This window comes from Saimiri boliviensis, chromosome 1 (assembly GCF_048565385.1).
Source record: "Saimiri boliviensis isolate mSaiBol1 chromosome 1, mSaiBol1.pri, whole genome shotgun sequence".
Classification (NCBI taxonomy): Eukaryota; Metazoa; Chordata; class Mammalia; order Primates; family Cebidae; genus Saimiri; species Saimiri boliviensis.
The window spans coordinates 254,118,512-254,133,895 of NC_133449.1; the positions used below are offsets into that span (position 1 = coordinate 254,118,512).

The 15,384-nt window shown below is 37.6% G+C and overlaps 1 long non-coding RNA gene across 1 annotated transcript in view; it reads left to right on the forward strand.

Annotated features, from left to right (window-relative positions):
- LOC141583505 (uncharacterized) overlaps positions 1-14,816 on the forward strand; it is a 138,009-nt gene extending 123,193 nt beyond the window's left edge. Inside the window, exon 3 of the long non-coding RNA XR_012516137.1 lies at positions 14,277-14,816. This is a non-coding gene — a long non-coding RNA (uncharacterized LOC141583505). The remainder of the gene's footprint in view (positions 1-14,276) is intronic.
- The last annotated feature ends 568 nt before the right edge of the window (positions 14,817-15,384 follow it).

Here is a 15,384-nt window from a genome sequence, read left to right on the forward strand (position 1 = left end):
TCTCCTCTTACAACTTGACTGTCAGAAACAGTGATCCCATTATGCAAATTATGCAAATAGTACTAGTGAAAATTTGTAGATAGCTTTCAGTTCAGCACCACAAATACTTTCACTAACTCACCAAAGGAGCTGTTCCAAATTATCAAAATTCTTCTCAAGCACAGGGAACACTGCTACCTTCTTTTCTTTTTACCAACGACTCTTTCAGGCAGAATGTGTCAAGAAAACAAATCACAGGAGGTATTTTGACAGAGAAAATTGAATACAGGAGATTGGTTTCAGAGGAATTGAAAACCCGAAAAAACAGAAGGGAAACTCAGCAATAGCCCAGAGATAATAATCGTAAAAAACAGTTACCTTTGAGATGGGAGAGTTCCCTGGCCCTTGCTGCCTTGCAAGACATGTGACAAGGGGTGTTGCCCTCTGTTCAGCTGCCGCCTTGCAGGACATGTGACAAGGGGTGTTGCATTCTGTTCAGCTGCCCGGAGCTCAAATCTTTTATGGGAGTGGGGACACACAAATGGGCAAGATGCAGGAGCTGGGTGAGTGCTTTGGGCTCCACCTTCACCACAGGTAGTGTCTAGGGAGGGTGTCTGCAACTCTCAAAGCCCAAGTGGGTGTGTTACAATGGGCTCTTTCAGCTTTGTCATCAGCAGATGGCTTGAGTGTTAACCAGCTTAGTGGACCCTCTCTGCCTTTTTGCAAGGGCAGAGGGCCAGTTTCGCAGCTTTCTGTATCCTGAGCTCTTGTCCAGCATCTTAGAAGAATTGGGTCACACACAGACTTGCAGGATTAATGCAGGAGTTTTATTGAGTGGTGGAGGTGGCTCTCAACAAGATGGATGGGGAGTTAGGACAGGGATGGAGTGGGAAGGTGATCTTCCCCGGGAGTTTGGCCGTTCAGTGGCCGAACTCCTCTTTGACCACCCCCAGTCTAACTCCTCTCAGAACTCAGATGCTCCTTCTCTTCTCCCTTTCTCTGCTGTGCCATTCTGCCATTCATCTGCTTGTCTCCTGTCTCCTTGTCTGCTTCTGGAACCTGGAGTTCAGGTTTAACATAGGTACAAGACAGGGGGTGTGGTGGGCTAAAAGGCAGCTTTTTGGATGTGAAAACAGAAATGGCTGTCCTCATTTAGGACACTGGTATCCAGGCTTGAGGATGAAGCCTTTGCCAGGGAACTGTCCTCTTTTACCGAGTATTGCCTCTCTCCTGTCCATATCACCATCTCTTAGGGCTGGGAAAACAGAATTGGGAGTAAGAAATCAAGGGAGGCTGGCGCAGTGGCTCACGCCTATAATCCCAGCACTTTGGGAGGCCAGGTGAATCAATCAGGGAAAATAGACCCGGAAATATCAGAGATGATAAAAATTATCCAAGATGATAGATTTAAAAGAAAGTATGAACATCGTGAGGAGACACACAGAAGATATAACAAAGATACAAAAATAACTTTGATATGGTTTGGCTTTATGTCCCCACCCAAACTTATTTTGTAGCTCCCATAATTCCCATGTGTTGTGGTAGGGACCTGGTGAGAGATGATTGAATTAGGGGGCAAGTCTTTCCTGTGTTTTTCTTGTGATCGTGAATGGGACTTATGAGATCTGATGGTTTTAAAAATGGGAGTTGCCTTGCACAAGCTTTTATTTTGCCTGCTGCCGTCCACATAAGATGTGACTTGCTCCTCCTTACCTTCTACCATGATTTTAAGGCCTCACCAGCCATGTGGAATTGTAAGTTCAATAAACCTCTTTCTTGTGTAAATTGCCCAGTCTCAGGTATGTCTTTATCAGCAGCACGAAAGCAGACTAATACAGTAAATTGGTACCAGAAGAGTGGGGACACTGCTGAAAAGATACTTGAAAACGTGGAAGCGACTTTGGAACTGAGTAACAGGTAGAGGTTGGAACAGCTTAGAGGACTCAGAAGAAGACAGGAAAATGTGGGAAAGTTTAGAACTTCCTGGAGACTTGTTGAATGGCTTTGACATAAATGCTGATAATGATATGAACAATAGGCACCAGGCTGAGGTGGCCTCAGATGGAGATGAGGAACTTATTGGGAACTGGGGCAAAGGTCTCTTGTTATGTTTTAGCAAAGAGACTGGGAGCATTTTGGACCTGCTCTAGAGATCTGTGGAACTTTAAACTTGAGAGAGATGATTTAGGGTATCTGGCGGAAGAAATTTCTAAGCAGCAAAGCATTCAAGGTGTGACTTGAGTGCTGTTAAAGGCATTCAGTTTTACATAACAGTTCAGAAAATTTGTAGCCTGACGATGCAATAGAAAAGAAAATCCCAGGCCGGGCATGGTGGTTCATGCCTGTAATCCCAGCAATTTGGGAGGCTGAGGCAAGCGGATCACCTAAGGTCAGGTGTTCAACACTAGCCTGACCAACATGGAGAAACCCTGTCTCTACTAAAAATACAGTATTAGCCAGGTATGGGGGCGCATGCCTGTAATCCCAGCTGCTAGGGAGGCTGAGGCAGGAGAATTGCTTGAACTGGGAGGCAGAGGGTGCTGTGAACTGAGATTGCACCATTGCACTCCAGCCTGGGCAACAAGAGTGAAACTCCATTTCAAAAAAAAAAAAAGAAGAAAAGAAAATTCCATTATCTGAGAAATTCAAGCTGGCTGCAGAAATTTGCATAAGTAACAAGAAGCTTTATACTGACCTCCAAGACAATGGGGAAAATGTCTCCAGGGCATGTCAGAGGTCTTCAAGGCAGTCCTTCCCATCTTCCCATCACAGGCCCAGAGGCCTAAGAGGAAGAAGTGGTTTTGTGGGCCAGACCCAGAGTCTCTGTGCTGTGTGCAGCCTAAGGACTTGGTGCTCTACATCTCAGCCACTCCAGCCATAGCTAAAAGGGTCCAAGATAGAGCTTGGGCTATGGTTTCACAGGGTGCAAGCCTCAAACCTTGGCAGCTCCCATGTGGTGTTGAGCCCATGATGCACAGAAGTTGAGAACTGGGATTTGGGAATCTCCACCTACATTTCAGAAGATGTATGGAAATGCCTGGGTGTCCAGGCAGAAGTTTGCTGTAGGGGCAGGGTCCTCCTGGAGAACCTCTCCTAGGGCAATGTGGAAGGGAAATATGGGGTGGAAGCCCCTACCCAGTGTCCCTACTGGGGTAGTGCCTAGTTGAGCTGTGAGAAGAGGGCCACCATCCTCCAGACCCTGGAATGATAGATCCACCGACGGTTTGCGCTGTGTGTCTGGAAAAGCTGCAGACACTCAACATCAGCCAGTCAAAGCAGCTGGGAGAAAGGTACCCTGTGAAGCCACAGGGGGGAAACTGTCCAAGACCATGGGAATCTCCCTCTTGCACCAGTGTGACCTGAATGTGAGACATGGAGTCAAAGGAGATCATTCTGGAGCTTTAAGATTTGACTGCCCCACTGGATTTCAGACATGCGTGGGGCTGGTAGCCCCTTTGTTTTGGCCAATTTCCCCCATTCAGAATAGCTGTATTTACCCAATTCCTGTATCCCCATTGTTTCTAGGAAGTAACTAACTTGCTTTTGATTTTACAAGCTCATAGATGGAAGGGACTTGCTTTGTCTCAGATGAGACTTTGGACTGTGAACTTCTGAGTTAATGCTGAAATTGGTTAAGATTTTGGGGGACTGTTGGGAAGGCATGATTGGTTTTGAAATGTGAGGGCATGACACTTGGGAGGGGCTGGGGCAGAATGATATAGTCTGGCTCTATGTCCTGGTGATTGTGAGACCTTCCCAGCCATGTGGAGCTGTAAATCCATTAAACTTCTTTCTTTTGTAAATTGCCCAGACTTGTGTATGTCTTTATCAGCAGAGTAAAATGAACAAATACAAACTTCAAGAAATACTAAATACAATAGCTGAAATAATAATTCACTGTATGGGATGCATATTAGATCTATAGTGCATAAAGAAAGATGAGACTTCTAGGACAATTTCAAGCAATTTAACATATGTGTAATACAAATCCCAGAAAAAAGAACAGTGTACAACCAATTGAAGACAAAGGCCAAAATTATTTCACATTTGATGAACCTTAATTATACCTAAACAGGATAAATATTTAAGGAAGCACAATGATGCATATCATAATCAAATTGCTAAAAACTCATAAGAGAAAAAGAAAAATCTTAAAAGCAGCCAAGATGCTTTACTGAGAAACAAAGTACGAGTTAGCACCAAGTCCTCATCATAAATAAAAAAAACCAAACAAATCTTTAAAAACCTATATTCTTAAATCTAGTATTCTTCAAAAATGAAATTAAGATAGGCAATTTCTCAAACAAAAGATGAGAAAATGTATCACTATAATATCTTTACTAAAAGAAATACTAAAATTCTTCCAACAGAAGGAAAAAATAGCAAATAAAAATTTAGATCTACATGAAAGAAAAAAACAAAATATATTTTCTCTAATTTCTAAATTTTAAAAAGATAGTTGACAATATCTTAAGACAAAAACAACAAATTACAAGGGAAACATATGTAGGAGAAAATATGTGATGCAATTTACACAAAAGATTGGAGAAGGGACTGGAAACATTATCTTGCAGGCCCTTACATTATATGTGAAATGGTAGAATATTATTTGATGATAGACGTAATAGATAAATGATATAAACCATAGACCCGCCACATATAAACATGTACACACACAAAAATAAAGATATATAGCTAATAAGTAAATGGTGGTGATAAAACAATTAATACAAAAGAAGTCAGAAAAAAAGGATCAGAGAACAGAGGAGACAAATCAGAACCATATAGCAAGGTGCGATTTAAACTTGACCAAATTGGTGGTTACTTAAATGCAAGTTGTCTAAATATTCTTACTAAAATACAGAGGTTGTCAGACTAGATATAAAAGCAAAACCAGATTATATTCTGTCTGCAAGAGACACACTTTAAATATAAAGACAGATTCAAACTAGCAAATGTGAAAGAGATGTAGCATGCAAATATTAATCATAATATATTGGTGTAACTACATTAATTAAAAGATCACTTTATTAAGAAGCAATTCCAAATATGTGTATACTTACTAAGAGAGATGAAGAATATATAAAGTAAAAACTGACAGATTATAAGAAAAACAGAAAGTAGTAGAAAATATACAAAAAATCAAAGTGGTCTACAAGACTTGAACAATGCCATCAACCAACTACATCTAATAAATTTTTATAAAACACTCCTTTTAAAATTAGGAGATTACAAATTATTTTCAAGTGCACATGGAATGTTCAATACAACAGAACATATGCTGGGACATAAAATAAGTCTCAATAAATATAAAATGATTTAAATAATAAAGAGTATATTCTCTGACCACAATAAAATTAAATTAGAAATTAAGAATAAAATAATACCTGGAAAATTCTTAAAAATTAATTAATAGACACTTAAAAATAGCCATGGAAAAAGAATAAATTACTAGAAAGTTAATATACATTAATTAGATTAATAATAATAAAATTTCCCCTCAAGAAGTTAGAATAATATGAACAAATTAAAGGCAATGTAGAAGAAAAGAACTAATGAAGACAGAGAAGAAATAAATGAAATAGAATATGAACAATAAATTTAAAAAATCAATTTAACCAGAAGCTGAATGCTTGGAACATTAATGAAAGTGATAGCCTCTAGCTAGACTAATCAAGAAGAAAAGTGAAGAGATATAAATTATAAATATTAGGAGCAAAAGAGGAGATAGTACTACGGATACTACAGAAATTAAAACATCATGCCAATAATTCAACAGCATAATGAAACTGAAAAATTCCTTGAAAGAAGCATATTAGTAAGATGGCTTTAAAAAGAAATGTTAAAATTTCAATAACCCTATGTCTACTAAAGAAATTGAATTTGTAATTAATTCTTTCTACAAAGAAAACTCCAGTCCCAGGTAACTTTACTGGTGAACTCTACCAAACATTTGAACATGAAATAACACTAATTATACAAACTGTTTTAGAAAACAGAGTGAAAGGGAACACTTTCCAACTTGTTTTCAGGTAACACGATTATGTATGCAGAAAATGCTAAGGAACCTACAGTATTATCTTGATCTCCAAATCAAAGATAATATTTCAAAAAAAACTAAAGTCAGCTGGGCACAGTGGCTCATGCCTATAATCCCAGCACTTTGGGAGGCTGAGGCGGGCTGATCAAGAGGTCAAGAGATTGAGACCATCCTAGCCAACAGGGTGAAACCCTGTCTCTACTAAAAATAAAAATAAAAAAAAATTAGCTGGGCATGGTGGCATGCGCCTATAGTCCCAGCTACTTGGGAGGCTGAGGCAGGAGAATTGCTGGAACCCAGGAGGCAGAGGTTGCAGTGAGCTGAGGTCATGCCACTTCACTCCAGCCTGGCACCTGGTGACAGAGTGAGACTCTGTCTCAAAAAAAAAAAAAAAAAAAAAAAAAAAACCACTAAAGTCAAATATCCTTCAAGAACAAAAATCCTTTATAGAATTTTGGCAAGTTGAATCTAGTTATGTTTAGAAAGGACAGTACACCATGATCATTTTTCATGAGATTTATCTTAGAAATGAAAGGTTGGTTTAACATTTGAAAATCAGTCACTGATAATTGATTATACAAACAGAAGAAAATTTAAAAATATGATTATTGCAATAGATGCAGAAAAAAAATTTGACAAGATCTAACATGATTCATGTTAAAATTACTCAGCCAACTGTGAATAGATGGGAACTCTCTTAAACTAAAAAGATTATCTATAGAAACTTAAAGTGAATATCATATTTAAAGGACTGATTCCTCAGATTGGGAATAAGACAAGGTTCTTCAATTTCACCACTTTTATTCATCATTTTATTCAATATCTTAGCCATGAAAAAAAGTCAAGAATATGAAACAAGAGGCATACATAATGGAAAAGAAGACGTAAAATTGTTTTTATATTCAGATAACATGATTATGTATGCAGAAAATGCTAAGGAACCTACAAAAACATTCTAGAACCGGGAAAGGAATTTAGCATGGTTGTTGGATAGAAACTGATTATGCAAAAGTCAATTATATTTGCACATATTAGCAATTTGATTTTTAATAGACTCAAAACATGGAATACTTAGGGTGAAATCTATCAAAATATGTACAAGACCTGTAAACTTTTATGAAAATTAGGCCTCAATAATTGAAGAAATATACTGATGGATTAGAAGACTCTGTATTGTTAAGACATCAGTTCTTCCCAAGTTAATCCATATATTTAACCTTATGCCAATCAAAAACTGCAGATGTTTTGGAAGAAATGTTCAAATGGATTCCAAAATATGCATATTTGTGCAAAGGAAGAACTGTGACTCTTACATTGCTGGTGGGAATGCAAAATGGCAAAAGAACTTTGAAAAACAGTTTGAGAGATTTATATAAGGATCCATTTATAACACAATCCAGTAATTACATTCCAAGATATTTACCCAAGAGAAAACTATATATTTATACAAATACTTGCATGTGAATACAAACTTCTTTATTCATAATAGCTCAAACTGAAATTAACCCAAATGTCTGTGACAGGTGAATGGATAAACAAATTTTGTTTATATTCATGTTATAGAATATTCCTCAGTCAAAAAAGAATGAACTTCTGAGAAATGCAATAATATGGAAGAATCTCAAAAACATGCTGACTGAAAGAAGCCAGACACAAAAGAGCACATATTGTATTGTTCAATTTCTATAACATTTTAGAAAAAGGAAATTAGGGCAATGCTGACAGAAAAAACATCAGTAGTTTCCTAGGGCTAGTGATGGAATTGAGATTGACTGTAATTGGTCATAAAGGAACTTTTCAAATTGATGTATTCTATGTCTTCATTGTGGTAGTAGTTACAAGGGTATATTTGTCAAAATATGTTTGTCAAAACTTATTGAATGGTATATGATATGATTTGGATCTGTGTTCCTGCCCAAATCTCATGTCAAATTGTAATCCCCAGGGTTGGAGGTGGGGCCTGGTGGGAGGTGATTGGATCATGGGGATGTACTTCTCATGAATGGTTTAGCACCATCCCCTGGGTGCTGTTCCCATGATAATGAGTGAATTCTCGCAAGACCTGGTTGTTTAAAAATGTGTAGTGACGGCCAGGCGCAATGGCTCATATCCCAGCACTTTGGGAGGCTGAAGCGGGCAGATTACCTGAGGTCAGGAATTTGAGACCAGCCTTCCCAACCTCATCCCTACCAAAAGTACAAAAATATTAGCCAGGCATTGTGGTGGGTGCCTGTAATCCCAGCTACCTGGGAGGCTGAGGCAGGAGAATCTCTTGAACCCAGGAGGCGGAGGTTGTAGTAAGCCAAGACCACACCATTTCACTCCAGGCTGGACAACAAGAATGAAACTCGATCTCAAAAAAAAAGAAAAAAGTGTGTAGTGCCTCTCCCCATCACTCTCTCCCTCTTGCTTTTGCTGACTCCCACTACCTCTTTGTCTTATGCCATGATTGGAAGCTTCTTGAGGCCTCCCCAGAAGCAGAAGCCACTATGCTTCCTGTATGGCCTGCAGAATGGTAAACTAATTCAATTCTTTTCTTTATAAATTACCCAGTCTCAGGTATTTCTTTATAGCAATGCAAGAATGGGTTAATGCAGTATACTAAAAATTGGATCTTGTATATAAATCATACAAATATAAATTTGATTAAAAATAATTAAATATGAATATCTTTTGAAATAATTCTACTTCTTAGAATTTATTATAATTGGACAATTGTGAAAAAATATATGAACAAGAATATTTATTGTTTTAGCTTTTATAATTCCTACAAATAAGATAATCATGTAACATAAATTTACTATTTCAGCAAATCTTAAGTATACAGTTAATTAGGTGCAGTCACATACCACATAGTGGCATTTCAGTCAATGGCAGCCTCATATAATAATGGTGGTTCCATAAGATTATAGCAGAGGTGAAAAAGTCCTTTCACTTAGTAATGTTGTAGCTGTTAAAACACTATAGCACGATGCATATTCTTTTTATGTTGAGATGTGTTTAGATACACCATATACATACATATACGATACATATATTTTACCACAATAAAATGTGAGAAATTAATACAATGAAAATGATTTCAAAAAACAAGTAGAACTAGCTTGATTTTACTGGTTATAAATATAACAAATTTTCCCTTTTTTTTTTTTCCAATTGCATTTTAGGTTTGGGGGTACATGTGAAGATCATGCAAGATTGTTGCATAGGTGCACACATGGCAGTGTGGTTTGCTGCCTTCCTTCCCCTCACCTGTATCTGTCACTTCCCCCCATGCTATCTCTTCCCACCTCCCCACCCCCCGTCCCTCCCCCATTTCCCCCCAACAGACCCCAGTGTGTGATGCTCCCCTCTCTGTGTCCATGTGTTCTCAATGTTCAACACCCGCCTATGAGTGAGAACATGTGGTGTTTGATTTTCTGCTCTTGTGTCAGTTTGCTGAGAATGATGGTTTCCAGGTTCATCCATGTCCCTACAAAGGATGCAAACTCATCATTTTCGATGGCTGGGTAATATTCCATGGTATATATGTACCACATTTTACTATCCAGTCTATCGTCGATGGGCATTTGGGTTGGTTCCAGGTCTTTGCTATTGTAAACAGTGCTGAAATTTTTTTAAAACAAAAACCATCAGTACAAAAGCATTAAAAGAAAAAAGTGATATTTCTATGAGTTAGCACACAGATACTGTGATGATTCATTTTATTTATCAATTTGGTGGTGCCCAGATGTTTTATGGAATATTATTTTGGATGTTTCTGTGAGGGTGCTTTTGGATGAGATTTACACTGAAATTTGTAGATGTTGAGTAGGGCAAATTTTCCTCCTCTCTTTGGGTGGGCATTACCTAGTCAAAGGCCTCGGTGAAATGAAAGTCTGAATAGAGCAAAAAGAGGGAATTCTCCATTCAAGTGCCTTCAGACTTCATTTGCAGTATTGGCTCCTCCTGGTTCTATAGCAGACTGCCTTTGAAATCAAACTGTGACTCTGTTCTGAGTCTCCAGCCTGCTGGTATCCCCCATTAGATTTTTGGACTCACAAAGCCTCTGCAATCCGATGAGGCAATTCCTTAAAATAAATAAACAAAATAAATAACACATCATACATCCCAGTGGCTCTGTTTCTCTAGAGAATACTGACTAATTCTGTTACAATTGCCTACAGCATTGAGTACAATAACATGTTATACAGATTGACATACAGCCTGGGAGCAGAAGACTATACCATATAGCCTACTGTCTATTAGGCTATACCATGTAGGTTTGTGTAAGTACACTTCATGAATAGTTGCACATTGATGAAATTGCCTGATGACATATTTCTCAGAATGTGTCTTTAAGTGCCACATGACTGTACATTCACATTATTGTGGAACCATTACCACCACCCATTATGGAACTTTTTCATTTTTCCAAACTGAATACATTTGCTTTTAATGTGGCATTAAGCAGGTAAAGGATACGCGTGTAAAATGCCAGGATCTGACTTTTAAGGTGAAGGTCACATGTGAATGATTTAGATTGAGTTTTAGAGATACTATCTGCTTATACTGAAGTTCACCTATCCTCTAACCTCTGTTTAAAGTTAGCTAGTCCCTTGATGTTATGTATAATATTCTAGAAAAACACCTGGGAGCCAGAATTAGGTTTTATTAGGGATTAACACTTATTTCGTATTCCTGCTATTTTCTTTGATATGAAAGAACCAACTAACATAATATTAGCCTCTTTCTTCTATTTTATTCACTTTTTCCCAGGAAAGAAGTTACTTTCTCATCTAATTGGTGAATTTGGGAGAAGAGCTTCTTCCTGTTGTTGTGAGATCTGCCTGACTGCAGAACCTGCATGTTCTCCAGCCCTTTTCTTATTTGATACAAATCTTCATCTACTGGTCAAATCTGTGTTTTTCTGTTTAATTCTGAAGTTCAGATATGAAAGCTAGTTTTGCAGCTTATTTAATTCATGTTCTCCAACTTGAGCTTTAATAGTTATAAAGCTTACATTTACATTTTGCTTTTCTGCTATCTGACCTCTACTATCCATCTCTCACTTGGTGCTGGACGCTTGTGGAGAACTGAGAGTGTTATATATTTGTCTCCTCAGATTATAAAGGTTACCTAGATGGATTTCCACTGTAAGATGAGTAGTTCCACCCTCCTTTTCTCCAGCCTTGTAGGTATACTTGGCCAAATATCTGCTGAAAGTGGATGTATTGCCAGAATGCTGTCAGCCCTGGCCGCAGGAGCCCTTCTTCAGGAACCACCAAATCTTGGTAAAGGGAAGAGTATATCATCACCTTTCCTGGGTGAGCTCCTTTGTGACTATAACTATTCAAGGCAAAGGCCAGGGCATGGGCACTTCTTCTGGAACTTTAACCTTTCTCTATACCCAAGAACAGATTTTCCTAGCATCAAGATGGTTTCACTAGCCCTGTCCTCATTTTGTAGAAGGTAGAACTGAAGCCTAGAGAAAGCAAAGCTATATATTCGCTCACATAAAAAAAGTTTTCTTTCCATTTTGCCTATAAAACTCCATTTTTAAGTAAGAAGTATGTACATTTCAGTGCAGTCTTCTTCAAGAATTATCTTGAGTAAAATTGCTGGAATATGAATTTGGCAGTTTACAAATAAAGATGTCACCTAATCAAAAAATTCAAAATCAAGGTCCCAATATGAAAATCCTACATTCATGTATAAACTATTTGACTACCATGCTTTTCTCAAATGGGTTAGATGGATTTATTTATTTATTTATTTATTTTATTGCATTTTAGGTTTTGGGGTACCATGTGATGAACATGCAAGATTGTTGCATAGGTACACACATGGCAGTGTGCTTTGCTGCCTTCCGTCCCCTCACCTGTATCTGTCATTTCTCCCCATGCTATCTCTTCCCACCTCCCCACCCCCCCGCCCCTCCCCCATTTCCCCCCAACGGACCCCAGTGTGTAGTGCTCCCCTCCCTGTGTCCATGTGTTCTCAACCCAAATGCCCAACGATGATAGACTGGATAGGGAAAATGTGGTACATATACACCATGGAATATTATGCAGCCATCAAAAACGATGAGTTCACGTCCTTTGTAGGGACATGGATGAACCTGGAAACCATCATTCTCAGCAAACTGACACAAGAGCAGAAAATCAAACACCGTATATTCTCGCTCATAGGCGGGTGTTGAACAATAGATGGATTTTTAAAAATTTTCCATTTGCATCATTTTGTGCATTCAAAACATCTTGCCAAATCTTGTAAGTAGACATCTAGTTTTACTAGTCCACGACATTTTTTTTTAGCAACCTACATTCCAATGGAAATATCCCCAGGTACTAAAAATGAAAATTGGTATTATCCAGTTATCCAACACAAATCATTTACATTAAAAAATCAGTAGGTGGCTATTGGCAAGGCAGTACATAGATTTAAAAGGGAAAACAATAATACCAATTTTGATATTATTAGTAATTGAGATAGATATTACATGCTTTGGGAACGATGTTTGTATTTCATGTCAAATCCCATTACAAAACATGTCATTATAATCGAAAGGTTCATAGCAAAAAGGATGTCCACACCCCTGGTCAGTGGCCCATTTATTTCAGGCAACATTCAGTACAAAACGGAGACATTTCCACTGTCTTTGGAATTCACTTTGGAATTCGACATGAGTGAAAAATATTTAAGGCAAGCCAGGAATTCTCTAAGAGCTTTGGTGAGATCTAATTATTCCAGATGATAAAACATTGCCTTCAAATACATGTCAGGATTGAGTAGTATAACCTGCTGATATCTAAGGCATGTAACTCTGCAATCACTTTGGCCCTTGGGCTTTCAAGGGGATTGATTTAGATAGGCAACTGTTCCAGTGCTGAATCAGAATCCAATTTTAATGACAATTTCAGCATGTCTGGGAAAAAACAGAGCCAAGGTATAGTACAAATGTTCAACTGAACACATCCGCAGTATAAGAAGTAGCATGTAAACATCTCTTAGGAATGAAATTTTCTTTCTCAATCATGCGATTTTACATACAAAAGTTGTCACCTAATTTGTAAAGTGCCACAACTAGAACAGGAGGAACTAGATCTGAAAGAGAAAGTACTGGCATTCAGATGGACAGAATAAGAAAACACTTGAATGACTTCTAAAAAGTTTGATTAGAGAGAACATCTGAAGCACAAATGTTGCGTCACTTCTGATATAATGGGGACTTTGGGAATTTGCAATTCTACTTATTTATCAGAGGCCAGCTAAAATGTTCACCATGAATCTCAAAGTCAAGTATGCACATTCAACATCCAAAGTTCTTTATTTTACTCCCAGAGGCTTTCTAGACTGACCACTGGCAGCTCTCAAGAGACAGAAGGAAAATAACAACTTCTGTTCTAAGAATTTGTCTACTTTTTTGTCAACAAAAATCTCAGGGAAATTCTTCTTATTTACCAACCTGTTCAGTTCAAAGTAAAGTTTTCTTCTCTCAATGACACTTAGTGTGACTTCTTTGGACAGTTGCTCTGCTTTTATTTTTCTTGCTTGTACTTTCCAAACTTCCAATGTAGCCACTAAACATTCAGGGCATTAGGCCATTCTTTAGGCCTCTCCTTGCGTGAAAGGGCTTCTATACAATATTTCACATGCCAAAGAAGGCAAAGCATGTCCTACATATTACAATTGGTTTTAGAGTTGTTTAGGGATTGTCTCTGGTTTATAAAACTTATTTGTGTATAGATCCTAATTAAAAAAAAAAACACTTGCCTTATACATATTTATACTAATCAAATAGGTCTTTGTACTACTTACTACACAAAGATTTCAATATATAAATACCCAGTGACTGAGGATGGATGCACAGTGTAATGCAGTAGATACCAGTTCCACTAGTAGCTTGTTAAATCTAAATTAATTAAAATTAAATAAAATTAAAAATTAGTTCATCAATCACAGTAGCCACTTTGCAAGTCCTCATTTGCCCTGTGTGGCTAGCAGCTACCAAGTTGGACAGAGCAGACAGAGAACATTTTCTTCATCATAGAAAAGTCTATCAGACAGTGCTGTCTTAGAGCATTGTATACAAGATTACTATAATTTTTGCTTCTTCTTTAAAGGAGAAAAAACAAAACCCACATTATAGTGTTGTATTTTTATGTTCCCAAGGGCAAGAGATATGGGTCCCAACTGCCAAAATTCTAGACAATCAATAGGAAATCCTGGTACAGTCATGTGAGTTTTACTCTGTGTTATTCATCTTATTTTACAGTTCAGAAAACACCAACGGTCAGAGGACTTGTCCCATCATCTGCACAAGGCTCGTGAATGGCTCAGGTAGAATGAAAACTGACAACCCAGACCACCTAATCTGTGGAGTCCAGGGGCCAGACACAATGAGGATAGGCACTGCAAGGAAGACGGTCGCAAACCAGCCTCTGGAAAACCCATCCATACACCCTGCAAGTTCTCTTTTTACAGACTGAAATCAAAGTGTGTTTATTTGGTTTTCTATATAAATTTTCCTTGGAACTGAGGGCTTATTCACTTCATTACCTCCAGCAGACTTATAATGAGTATAGAATTGATCAACAAATCACTTAATATGGAAACTTGGCAATGTAGAAAATGATTTTACATTCTTAAACTTGAACGAGGACATTCAGACACCAGAAAAAACTAATTAGTTTAACCCTTGGTAACAGAACAACTGAACTGATTAGGAATTGAGCATGTGTATAGCAATGCTGAGTTGTACTGACTCACAAGAGCAGAGCTCATTGTTAAAATTTCAGGAATTCTGCAAACTGGTTGATGCCATAGTCTTTGTTAAAATGTTAATTATGTAGACTCATAATTAAATAAATTACATCAAAAACAAAGCCAAAATACTTGTTATTTCCTCATTATGTCCTACATTTTATTATCTATACTTTGAGGTTATTTACATTTACAGTATCTGCTCAGTGAAAATGCTATGTAATGATGTGCTGCTGCACGTCTTTTCCCAACTCCAAATTCAGTGATGTCATGTTAGTAGATTGAAATTGGCTATAGTTGGTGTATTTACACCATGGAAATCAGCAAACACTAAAAATCATGGCTGGATTTACTGTTTCTTGATTGCTTAGACTTAAGGAAGTGATGGAGAAAATATTGATCATGCAGATTAAGCCTTAAAATGTGTTGTATCTGTTGCTTGTGAATAGTACAAAGAATTGACAAAATGTTAGTATTTAAAAGCTATTATCTCATTTATGAAAGGAATTACATCATTGATAAGAACTGAAGTTCCTAGATCTACATACATTGTTTTCTCAAAAGTCAGTTGTTAACCATTTACCAGCACACGACTGAACTAGGAATGCTTTGATTTTTAA